The sequence below is a fragment of the Leuciscus leuciscus genome (genome assembly GCF_965113295.1).
Source record: "Leuciscus leuciscus genome assembly, chromosome: 3".
Taxonomy (NCBI): domain Eukaryota; kingdom Metazoa; phylum Chordata; class Actinopteri; order Cypriniformes; family Leuciscidae; genus Leuciscus; species Leuciscus leuciscus.
The window spans coordinates 65,263,410-65,273,038 of NC_138727.1; the positions used below are offsets into that span (position 1 = coordinate 65,263,410).

Consider the following 9,629-nt stretch of genomic DNA (forward strand, 5'->3'; position numbering starts at 1 on the left):
TGTTACAAAAGATTTCTATTTTTAAATTTAGTTGCTTCTTTTTTAATATTTTTTTATTCATCAAAGTATCCTAAAAAAGTATCACAGGTTATGAAAAAATATTAAGCGATAATGAATCATCATATTAGAATGATTTCTAAAGGATCATGTGATAGACTGGAGTAATGATCCTGAAAATTCAGCTTTGCATCACAGAAATAAATGATAATTTAAAGTATAATAAATTGAAAACCAATTATTTTAAATTGTAATAATATATCACAATATTAAAAAATAAATCTGTATTTTTGATCAAATAAATGCAGGCTTGATGAGCAGAAGAAACTTCTTTCAAAAACATTAAAAATAGTAATGTGTCCAAACTTTTGGCCTGTACTGTATATTTTTGGAAAATAGACTAAAGGACAATGATTTTTTTGTATATTTGCAATGTACTATTGAAAAAGGGAATATATTTCAAATACAATTAAGTACATTTTTTGTCACTAGGGAATGATGGGCGTGTAATGGCGTTCTTCTTGTAGGCCGAGATGAAGCCTGAGGCTTGAGTTTAGCTGTTGTCCAGGCGTGAGCTGCTTTTCCTGGGGGAAACGCTCCTGATAAATCGTCTGATATCCCGTCTCCTGGGATCAGTGAGTATTTTTGTAGCACCATCAATGGAGACGGAGCCCGCAGGGGTTTCACAGCACTGGTTACTGCGAAAAAAAATTGAGACATAGATCATAGCAGGGGAAAAAAGACGACCAGAGAGAGAGAAACACAATGAGAGAAACGGCACAGCCCTTATTGCAGCGTTGCCATGGCGACAGCAATACAGCCACACAGACCGATCAATCGATGTGTGTGTGTGTGTGTGTGTGTGTGTGTGTGTGTGTGTGTGTGTGTGTGTGTGTCTGTCTGAAGAGATCTTGCATTACTGATCCTAAAAATGTGTTTTTCCAGTCGTAATGATCGCAGTCACACTGTACTGAAACAGTGAATCAGATTTCAGGCCTGTCATTCACATTTTAGCTCAGCTTTAGTTGTTATTTTAGACTAGGAACATATCATTTCCTCAGTCTCTTCTCGACTTTATGCAAACATAAGTGTAAAATGCTAAAATCGCTGTGAGGTCTAAAGATATTCAGGTTTAAGCTGGATTTAGTGCGTAAATCATGTTGTTTACGCTTTTTATACCTATTATTGCATTTTGGATGCTTTAATTTCGTGATTATACTGGCTGGGTTTGCAAAAGTTTATAAAATTAACGGCATATCTTTACGTTGGGAATTAAAACAAATCCTTCCGATCACACACTTCGACTCTGGCGTTTCAAACAAACGTTCCTCTGGTTCATGTGGGGTGAACACCTGCTTTGTCCCGCGTCCTACAAGACGTGTCCCACATTTCACTTAGGCTCTGTCTGTACTGCTTTTTTCGTCCCTGAAAGTGGTGGAAATAGTCAAGTCACTTTTATTTTTATTTCCAACAATACAAGTTCAAGATGCACTGAATCCGGTAAAACTCATTTAATGTTTGCAAGGTCTACTAAAGGAAAATAAACTCCCCAGTGTTAAATCAACACTGCTCAGAGCACATATGGTCCCACTCTACAGAGTGTTAAAGTAACACTGAAGCAGTGTTAAAGTTAATGAGATAATTAAGTGATTGAGTGATGATTGAGCATTAGTGATGAACACCTGCTGTTAACAAGCAGAATCACTGAAGGAAAGAGAAACACAAGAACTACAACTGACTTTTAGTCACAGTCTTAAGCCTGGTTCACACGGCAGGATAATTAGGCCGATTTTAGCCCCGATTCACCCCTTCCGACAATCTTAAGGATGCTCCGATTATCGTAAAATAATCTGATCAGATATTCCTGCCGTGTGTGGTGTGTTAAGGCTGCTCTCGTCTGCTCGGAAGGACGTCGGGACCGCTCCAATCTCAAATCGGGGATATCCAACATGTTGGATTTATTTGGCCCGATTTCTTCTCGTGTGTGGTGTCCCCCGAGCACGCAGCCTGTGGACTGTGGAGTGTAGCCAATCAGAAAGCGAGGTGGCGAGGAAACACCGGGAAATATAATCAAAACAGCCGGTGGCATGGCGCACCAGAAAGTCCGGTGGACGTCAGAGATCATCGCCTTTTCTTTTGATAACGTTTTTTTTCGGTTAAAAACAAACTACAAACTATTGCCACTGCATCCTCTTCGTCCGCCATGATTGTTTACTCTGAAGTCACGTTTGATCTCGAGGTATTTTGCGCGATTTCCCGTCTGATCTGGGAATGCTCGGGAGTCAAATCGGTTCGTGTGTGATGTGTTGATTTTGCCGTATGGCTGCGCACCACACACTGTACGACCAAAACTGTTAGACCCGTGATTTTTTTATCCCCGTGTGTGGGGTCTCTCAGGTTTGGAAAATCGGCCGACAATTTTAAAATCGTCCCGTGTGAACCAGGCTTTAGATGAAATCAACTGAAGATAAAAGAAGACATTAAATCTGTGAAGATCTCAGTAGAGAAGGATTAAACAACTACACAAACAGCAATACCAGCTTCACTTATTACTAACCAGACTGACTTTATTTCTGTCAGACGTCTATGAACAGAGGTTAAGATGCCAATGTTTTAAAATGTTTGTTCACCATTATGGTGTTTCCTAAATGACAGTGATTCGGCTCTGTCTATTAAACCTGTGATAAAATCACAGTTAACATTCAGATCTGTGTTCTGATCCAGAGAGAGCCGTTGTCATGGATAGATATTAAACTCAAACAGCCTTTTCTACCACACAGTATCATTATTTCTGTCTTTCAATCATTCATTTAATCAAGTATTGGCATAAACGTTTATAGTTCGAATATAAACACTGGTGTCTACTGTAGTGATCAAAATAGAGAAAATCACCTCATGAAATTAAAGAGGCTATATGCCTTTTTTTCCCCAAAATAAACGTAACAATAGCCTTTTTATTTGACCATTTATGACTCAAACATCTCCTGATGAGCATACTGACACCTTGTCAGCTCACAGTGGGTGCACCTATAAGCCTGTATCCTATTTTTCCTATTTTCTGTCGGGTCGGATTTTTCCCGCGCTGCCTGCGGATGTGACGTCAAGCGCGTTCATGTTAAACGTTTCAGATCACTCTGCCACCACCGCTTGTCAGCAAACAAACTTAGTTTCTCAAACAATATATGTATTTGACTGTTCTTACCTCTGTAAACATAATGTTGACTTCTTTGCAGCGGATGACTTGTGAAGTGTGCACGTACGAGAGCGAGCAGAAAGGAAGAGCAGTTCCGTTTTTTGGCCACAGGTGTCAGTCGCGAGTTTAAATTTCAGAAAATCGCATGTAGCCTCTTTAACTTGACACTTCAAATATTTACATTTACATTTACATTTATTCATTTAGCTGACGCTTATATCCGAAGCGACTTACAATTGCTATATATGTCAGAGGTCGCACGCCTCTGGAGCAACTAGGGGTTAAGTGTCTTGCTCAGGGACACATTGGTGTCTCACAGTGGATTCGAACCCGGGTCTCTCACACCAAAGGCATGTGTCTTATCCATTGTGCCACCACCACCAAATATTTGTATCAATTACATTATTACACCAGTAGGTGGCGACAAGTGAGTTAACATTTTTATTTGTCAGGAATTCATTCAAGAGATTCGTTTAAAAAACACTGATTCATCTAGTAATGAGTGAGTCATATTTTTTAAATAATTTATTTAGATTCAGAATATATTAAATAATTCATTTATTTTAAATAGACTGCAGCAATTAACATTTTGTCAGAACCTCTAGTAAATCATGTTATTTTGTTTAGTTGTCTGTTCAGAATCGTGTAGCTATGATGGTGATAATAGATTATGACAGAATTTTTACGAACCATGGACAATGTTAAAGTCTGTCTATATAGCGCGATATATATATATATATATATAAATATATACCCTGTATGTACAGTAGAGGATAAAAGTGATGTCTGGCATACTTTACACTTTATTTAAATATTATAACAAATTTGTTTGAAATTTTGTAAGCATATTGCGTAGTTGTTGTGCTTGCAGTCGATTGTTTTATTTTGTGATAATATGAATTGTGCGACATCATTTTTGTCCAGACTGTCATAAAAAAAATAAAAATAACCGATGCAAAAACAAGAGACAACCAATGAAATATTAATAACTTATAATGCTGTAGTAAATGTTTGCTTTTTCTTGTGAGCTTTTTTGTTTTTCTACAATTTGTTTTTTGCATTGTAAAATAAAACCTGTAGCTGTAATTTGCCTTTTAATGCCAAATAATTTGGTCAGATAAACACCTTAACCAAGTTTAAATATTTTGAATATGAGGGAAGAACAAAACAGTAAAGAATATAAAATATTTTCCTTATATTTTGATGGCTTAATCAAACTTGTAGGGTCATTAAAAACATACAAACTCCCTTCGGGACACACTTTTGGTCTCTACTGTGTATGTGCATGACCTCTAAAGCTCTTGTAAAAAACAGGGAATGTTTAAATGAGGAATGAGCTGTATATGACAGTGTGGAGGTGGAGGCTTGTTCATGAGGCTGCAGGTCTGCGTTCAGGCCTCTGGCGTGATCAGCCTGTGGCGTGACCTGAACGTGATATTGAGCCGCTCGCTCAACTGCTGTTCCCTCTGATGTTATGATCATCTCTGCAGAAAACACCTACTGCTATGACAGTATTGGAGCCTGATGATCAATAGATGCGTCGATAAACACAGCCATCATAATAAGCCCTGACCTTCCTCACAGCACTCTAAAAACACTGGGTTTTTGGGTTGTTTTCAACCCAGGGGCTGGGTAAATATAGGACAGGACAAATGTTGGGTTCATTTTACCCAGCAAATTGGGTTGTTTATTTAACCCAGCATAGTTGATTAATTTTTACTATAGTACTATTTTTTTTCCTTTTTTTTCTTTTCTTTTCTTTATACATTAATTAATGTCTATGGATTCATTTAAATCCTCTAAACTTTAAAAAAAATACTCGATACATTGACTGGCTTGCATGATAATTCCTTTATTTTCAATCGTATTTCACAGTATAGTATATTTTATATCATTTTTAATATAGATATTTTTATATATATTGCCAACATTTAAGCGCATTTAACAAATATTAGAAGTAAAAATGTAAACATTTAGAAGTAATTCAAGTGTAATTGACCATGTTCAGCGGGGGAACTTCTAACTTCACACCCCGCCCTGCGTTTCACTCATAGAAGAAATATGCGGCTACAGCTCCACAAACTGTCCATATACAATCAGTGCACAGTTCTGAGAACATATTTTATTTACATTTTATTTTATTTATTTTCTGTATCTTTTTGAATAAAATCATAAAATTTTATTCTAGGCATCCGGCGTTTCCATCACGTGAAAAAGATCGATGCAACACTTGTTTAGGCGACTCACATCGCGCGCCTGTATGTTGCTTTGCATAAAATTAAGCGATATACAGAACAATAACGTGTTTAGATAAAATAACATTTACTCAAACCTGTATTTTACCGAAGACATGCACCAATTTGAAGGAGCTGCACTGCTCTCTCCTGAAGAGGGCGCAAAAAGCCTTGGATCTGGGTAACACTAAAACTATCCAAACACTGGGTTGTTATATCTGACCCAGGAGCTGGGTAACACTAAAACTACCCAAACACTGGGTTGTTACATCTGACCCAGGATCTGGGTAACACAAAAACTACCCAAACACTGGGTTGTTACGTCTGACCCAGGATCTGAGTAACACAAGAAAACTACGCAAACATTGGGTTGTTACATCTGACCCAGGATCTGAGTAACACAAAAACTACCCAAACACTGGGTTGTTACGTCTGACCCAGGATCTGAGTAACACTAAAACTACCCAAACACTGGGTTGTTACATCTGACCCAGGACCTGGGTAACACAAAAACTACCCAAACACTGGGTTGTTACGTCTGACCCAGGATCTGGGTAACACTAAAACTACACAAACACTGGGTTGTTACGTCTGACCCAGGATCTGAGTAACACTAAAACTACCCAAACACTGGGTTGTTACATCTGACCCAGGATCTGGGTAACACAAAAACTACCCAAACACTGGGTTGTTACGTCTGACCCAGGATCTGAGTAACACAAGAAAACTACGCAAACATTGGGTTGTTACATCTGACCCAGGATCTGAGTAACACAAAAACTACCCAAACACTGGGTTGTTACGTCTGACCCAGGATCTGAGTAACACAAGAAAACTACGCAAACATTGGGTTGTTACATCTGACCCAGGATCTGAGTAACACAAAAACTACCCAAACACTGGGTTGTTACGTCTGACCCAGGATCTGAGTAACACAAGAAAAGTACGCAAACATTGGGTTGTTACGTCTGACCCAGGATCTGGGTAACACAAAAACTGCCCTTTTCACAAGATGTAAAATAAATCTCTGATGTCCCCAGAGTGTGTATGTGAAGTTTTAGCTCAAAATACCCCACAGATATTTTTATATAGCATGTTAAAGTGAGCAAAAACGTCTAGTTTTGTGTCTGTCCCTTTAAATGCAAATGAGCTGCTGCTCCCGGCACAGAGGACGGAGCTTCAAGAGCTCTGGTCCTTAGCAGCTTTGATTACTTCACACAGACATGCACTGAAAATGTATCAAACGTTTAGCCTTTTATGTTCAAACTGGAGTTAGAAAGATGGAGAGACTCAAGAAGAAGTGGCAACATTTCTGAATGGTTTGTTGATGAATTTATGTAGCTTATGTGTAGTTATCTTCTAGTCTTTGATTAGCATATTCTGTCTTGATAATCTATAAATCGTGTTCCGGGGGCGGGGTTTATGTAAACATTGGGGTTGGTGATGTCACTATCCCGAGAGGAATGTCGTGTAGTCCCTTCCTGCCGTTTGTTGTAGTCCTTAAAGGGACACTTTACCTCTGGAAAGATGAATGTGTATTTAAAATAGGTCATTTATGTAGAAGAAATGTGAAATTATTTTTGAATTTGGAGCTTTCTAGACTAAGAAAAGCCAGAAAATGTATTTTTGGCTTATGTGGATGAAAGACAACAACTCCCAGAATGCACTTGCTTCGCTGCCCTAGGAGGCCACTCCCAAGCCATGCCTACTGGTAAGAGAGGGCAGTTGACAACAACAAAGCTAAGCTACTAGCGAGTCTCCGTGATGAGTTTGCCCTGGATTTCGAGATCGCCCAAAATGTCAGGGATTCGGCTTTCATTATGTTTACTGTGGCGAGCAGGACGAGGCTGAGGGCCGCGGGAGAACGGCGCGAGGCCGGTGGCGTGATTACTGAGACGCACCGGTCTCCTATCTCTCACGGAGGAGCGGGAATTTTCTTAGCAATGTTAAAACGCACATCAACCGATCACTTGTTTAGCGTTCATGTAAACACTACATTCAGATTCACCAATCGGAATGAATTCAGTTAGATTGAAACAAAAGGTGTGCATGTAAACAATGAATGGCGACCGCAGAAGCAAAAGCCGAATCCCGGACATTTTGGACAATCTCGACGGCTGGACATGTCGGGGAAAAAGAGGATGGCATTGGAAATCAAACGCACTGGCACTGATCTGTGATAGGTCTGTTAGCGCATTAGGTCCAACCCCCTATGGGCGGGTTTGAAAGGGTGGGAACTAGTGCTTGTAGTCTCAACAGAAATCCACCCCCTCTTACACTTCCTCCTACAATGACGCAAAATGACGATTTTTGCGTCATTGTGGGAGGAAGTGTTAAGAGGTAAATACGGGTTTCTCCCGTCTCAGGGGAAAATGAGAGAGTGTTGCACGACCATTCAATAGTATGACTGGGTTTCTAACAATGCAAAGCTTAATGCAAATGGGTGGAGTGTTCCTTTAAAAAAATTGTCTTCCTTTGCTTTTAACTTTGAGCGTTGTAACTTTGCAGATGTTGTTTATGCTCAAACAGCAACATTACACACTAACTAAAGTTAGAAAAGTGAAATCATAATCAACCACCCCTATTAGCGGGTTCGGCTGTAACCTGAAACAGTGATCCAGCGATGTGGCAGGAGTTCTGAGTTTTACTCTCATCTCATTCATGTTCATCTTCTCTGTCTGTGTATCTCTGGAATGAATTGACTCAGTCCTCTGAACTCCACACACACACACACACACACACACACACACACACACACACACACACACACACACACACACACTGTCTCTCTGTTAACTGCCTCTCTCTCTCCAGGTTCATCTGACTCTACAAGGAGACTGTCTCGCCGCTTTCACCTTGTCCGTTCCTCTGTCGTTATAATGGCGCTGTCACCGTGGTTACTGTGGATGTGTCCTGTGTTGCTTAGCAACATTGCTCCCTCTGAACAAGGTAAGCTAGTTCTGTGGAGAGACCCGGTTCGGCCCGTGCGATGTGAGTGTGTAACGTGTCTGCAGTGTTGGGGAAAGTGACTTTTAAAAGTAATGCATTACAATATTGCGTTACTTAGTTACTTTTTATGAAAAGTAATGTGTTACATTACTTTTGCGTTACTTTTTCTCACTTGGGCTGAGCTTGCTTGTTTGTTTTTTAATAATAAAAGTTATAATTTTGGCAAATGTTTAGACCAGGGGTCACCAAACTTCCTGAACACTGACAGTTATCTGACAGTTCTGTGCGCGTGCATTGTCTGTCACTGCTTGATCTCGAACATGTCAGGTGACGAAAATTCGGAAAATTCAAAAAAATGTAACTGAAAAAAATCAACAAAATACCAGATGCAGACATGTTGTTATTTTCCAAAAAGCAATTAAAAAAAAAATAGGCCATGACGACTTTTGGGGATTGCCTCATAGGGCCGTTTCAAGTAGTGGGGGGCAGATGGGCTGGGGGGCCAGTCAGAGGGGGGTGGCGGGCCTTAGTTTGGTGACCCATGGTTTAGACCCTTTCACAGCTAAAGTGAAATAATAATCCTCAGGCTGAAGGAAATGCAGATTCACTCCTGTACAGTAGAGGGCGCCACTCAAACAAACCTTTCAGCTGCTGTTATTCTGGATTAAAGAACAATAGGATTCAGGAGAAGGAAGTTCAACACTCTTATTTCTAAATCTAATCTAAAGTCATTTTTGCTGATTAGTATGGTTGAATTAGATCATTGAAGGTCAGCAGCAAAGACATTGGTCAATCAAGTGAGATTAAATACATAAAGTAAAATTGTGTATTTTAAATATAGTTAAAAGTTATAAAAGTTTTGCATAAAATTCTGAGATTGCATTTTACTGTTTTTATTCATTTTGAGGAATACTGAATGTTTTCGTGCAAGTGAGATGAGTAAATGCGCGTTCACATTTAGTCTAGAACTAAAATAACCATCATGTTTACACACACACACACACACACACCTCTCCTCACTTTATTTCTCTCAACATGAGGACAGTAGAGCTGTCAGTCAAGAAATGTGAAAAAGTAACTTAGATATTTTGTTGTAAATTGAAAAAGTAATGCGTTACTTCACTACTTACTTGAAAAAGTAATGTGATTACGTAACTCACGTTACTTGTAATGAGTTACACACAACACAGCGTGTTGTACAAGGCAAGTTCTGCATCCTTAAACACCTGTAGTTCTGTGGAGAGACCCGGTTCGGC

The 9,629-nt window shown here is 39.4% G+C and overlaps 1 long non-coding RNA gene across 1 annotated transcript in view; it reads right to left on the reverse strand.

The window, feature by feature from the left end:
* Positions 1 to 9,629, reverse strand: part of LOC309495490 — a 30,819-nt gene that overhangs the window by 14,539 nt on the left and 6,651 nt on the right. The window lies entirely within an intron of this gene.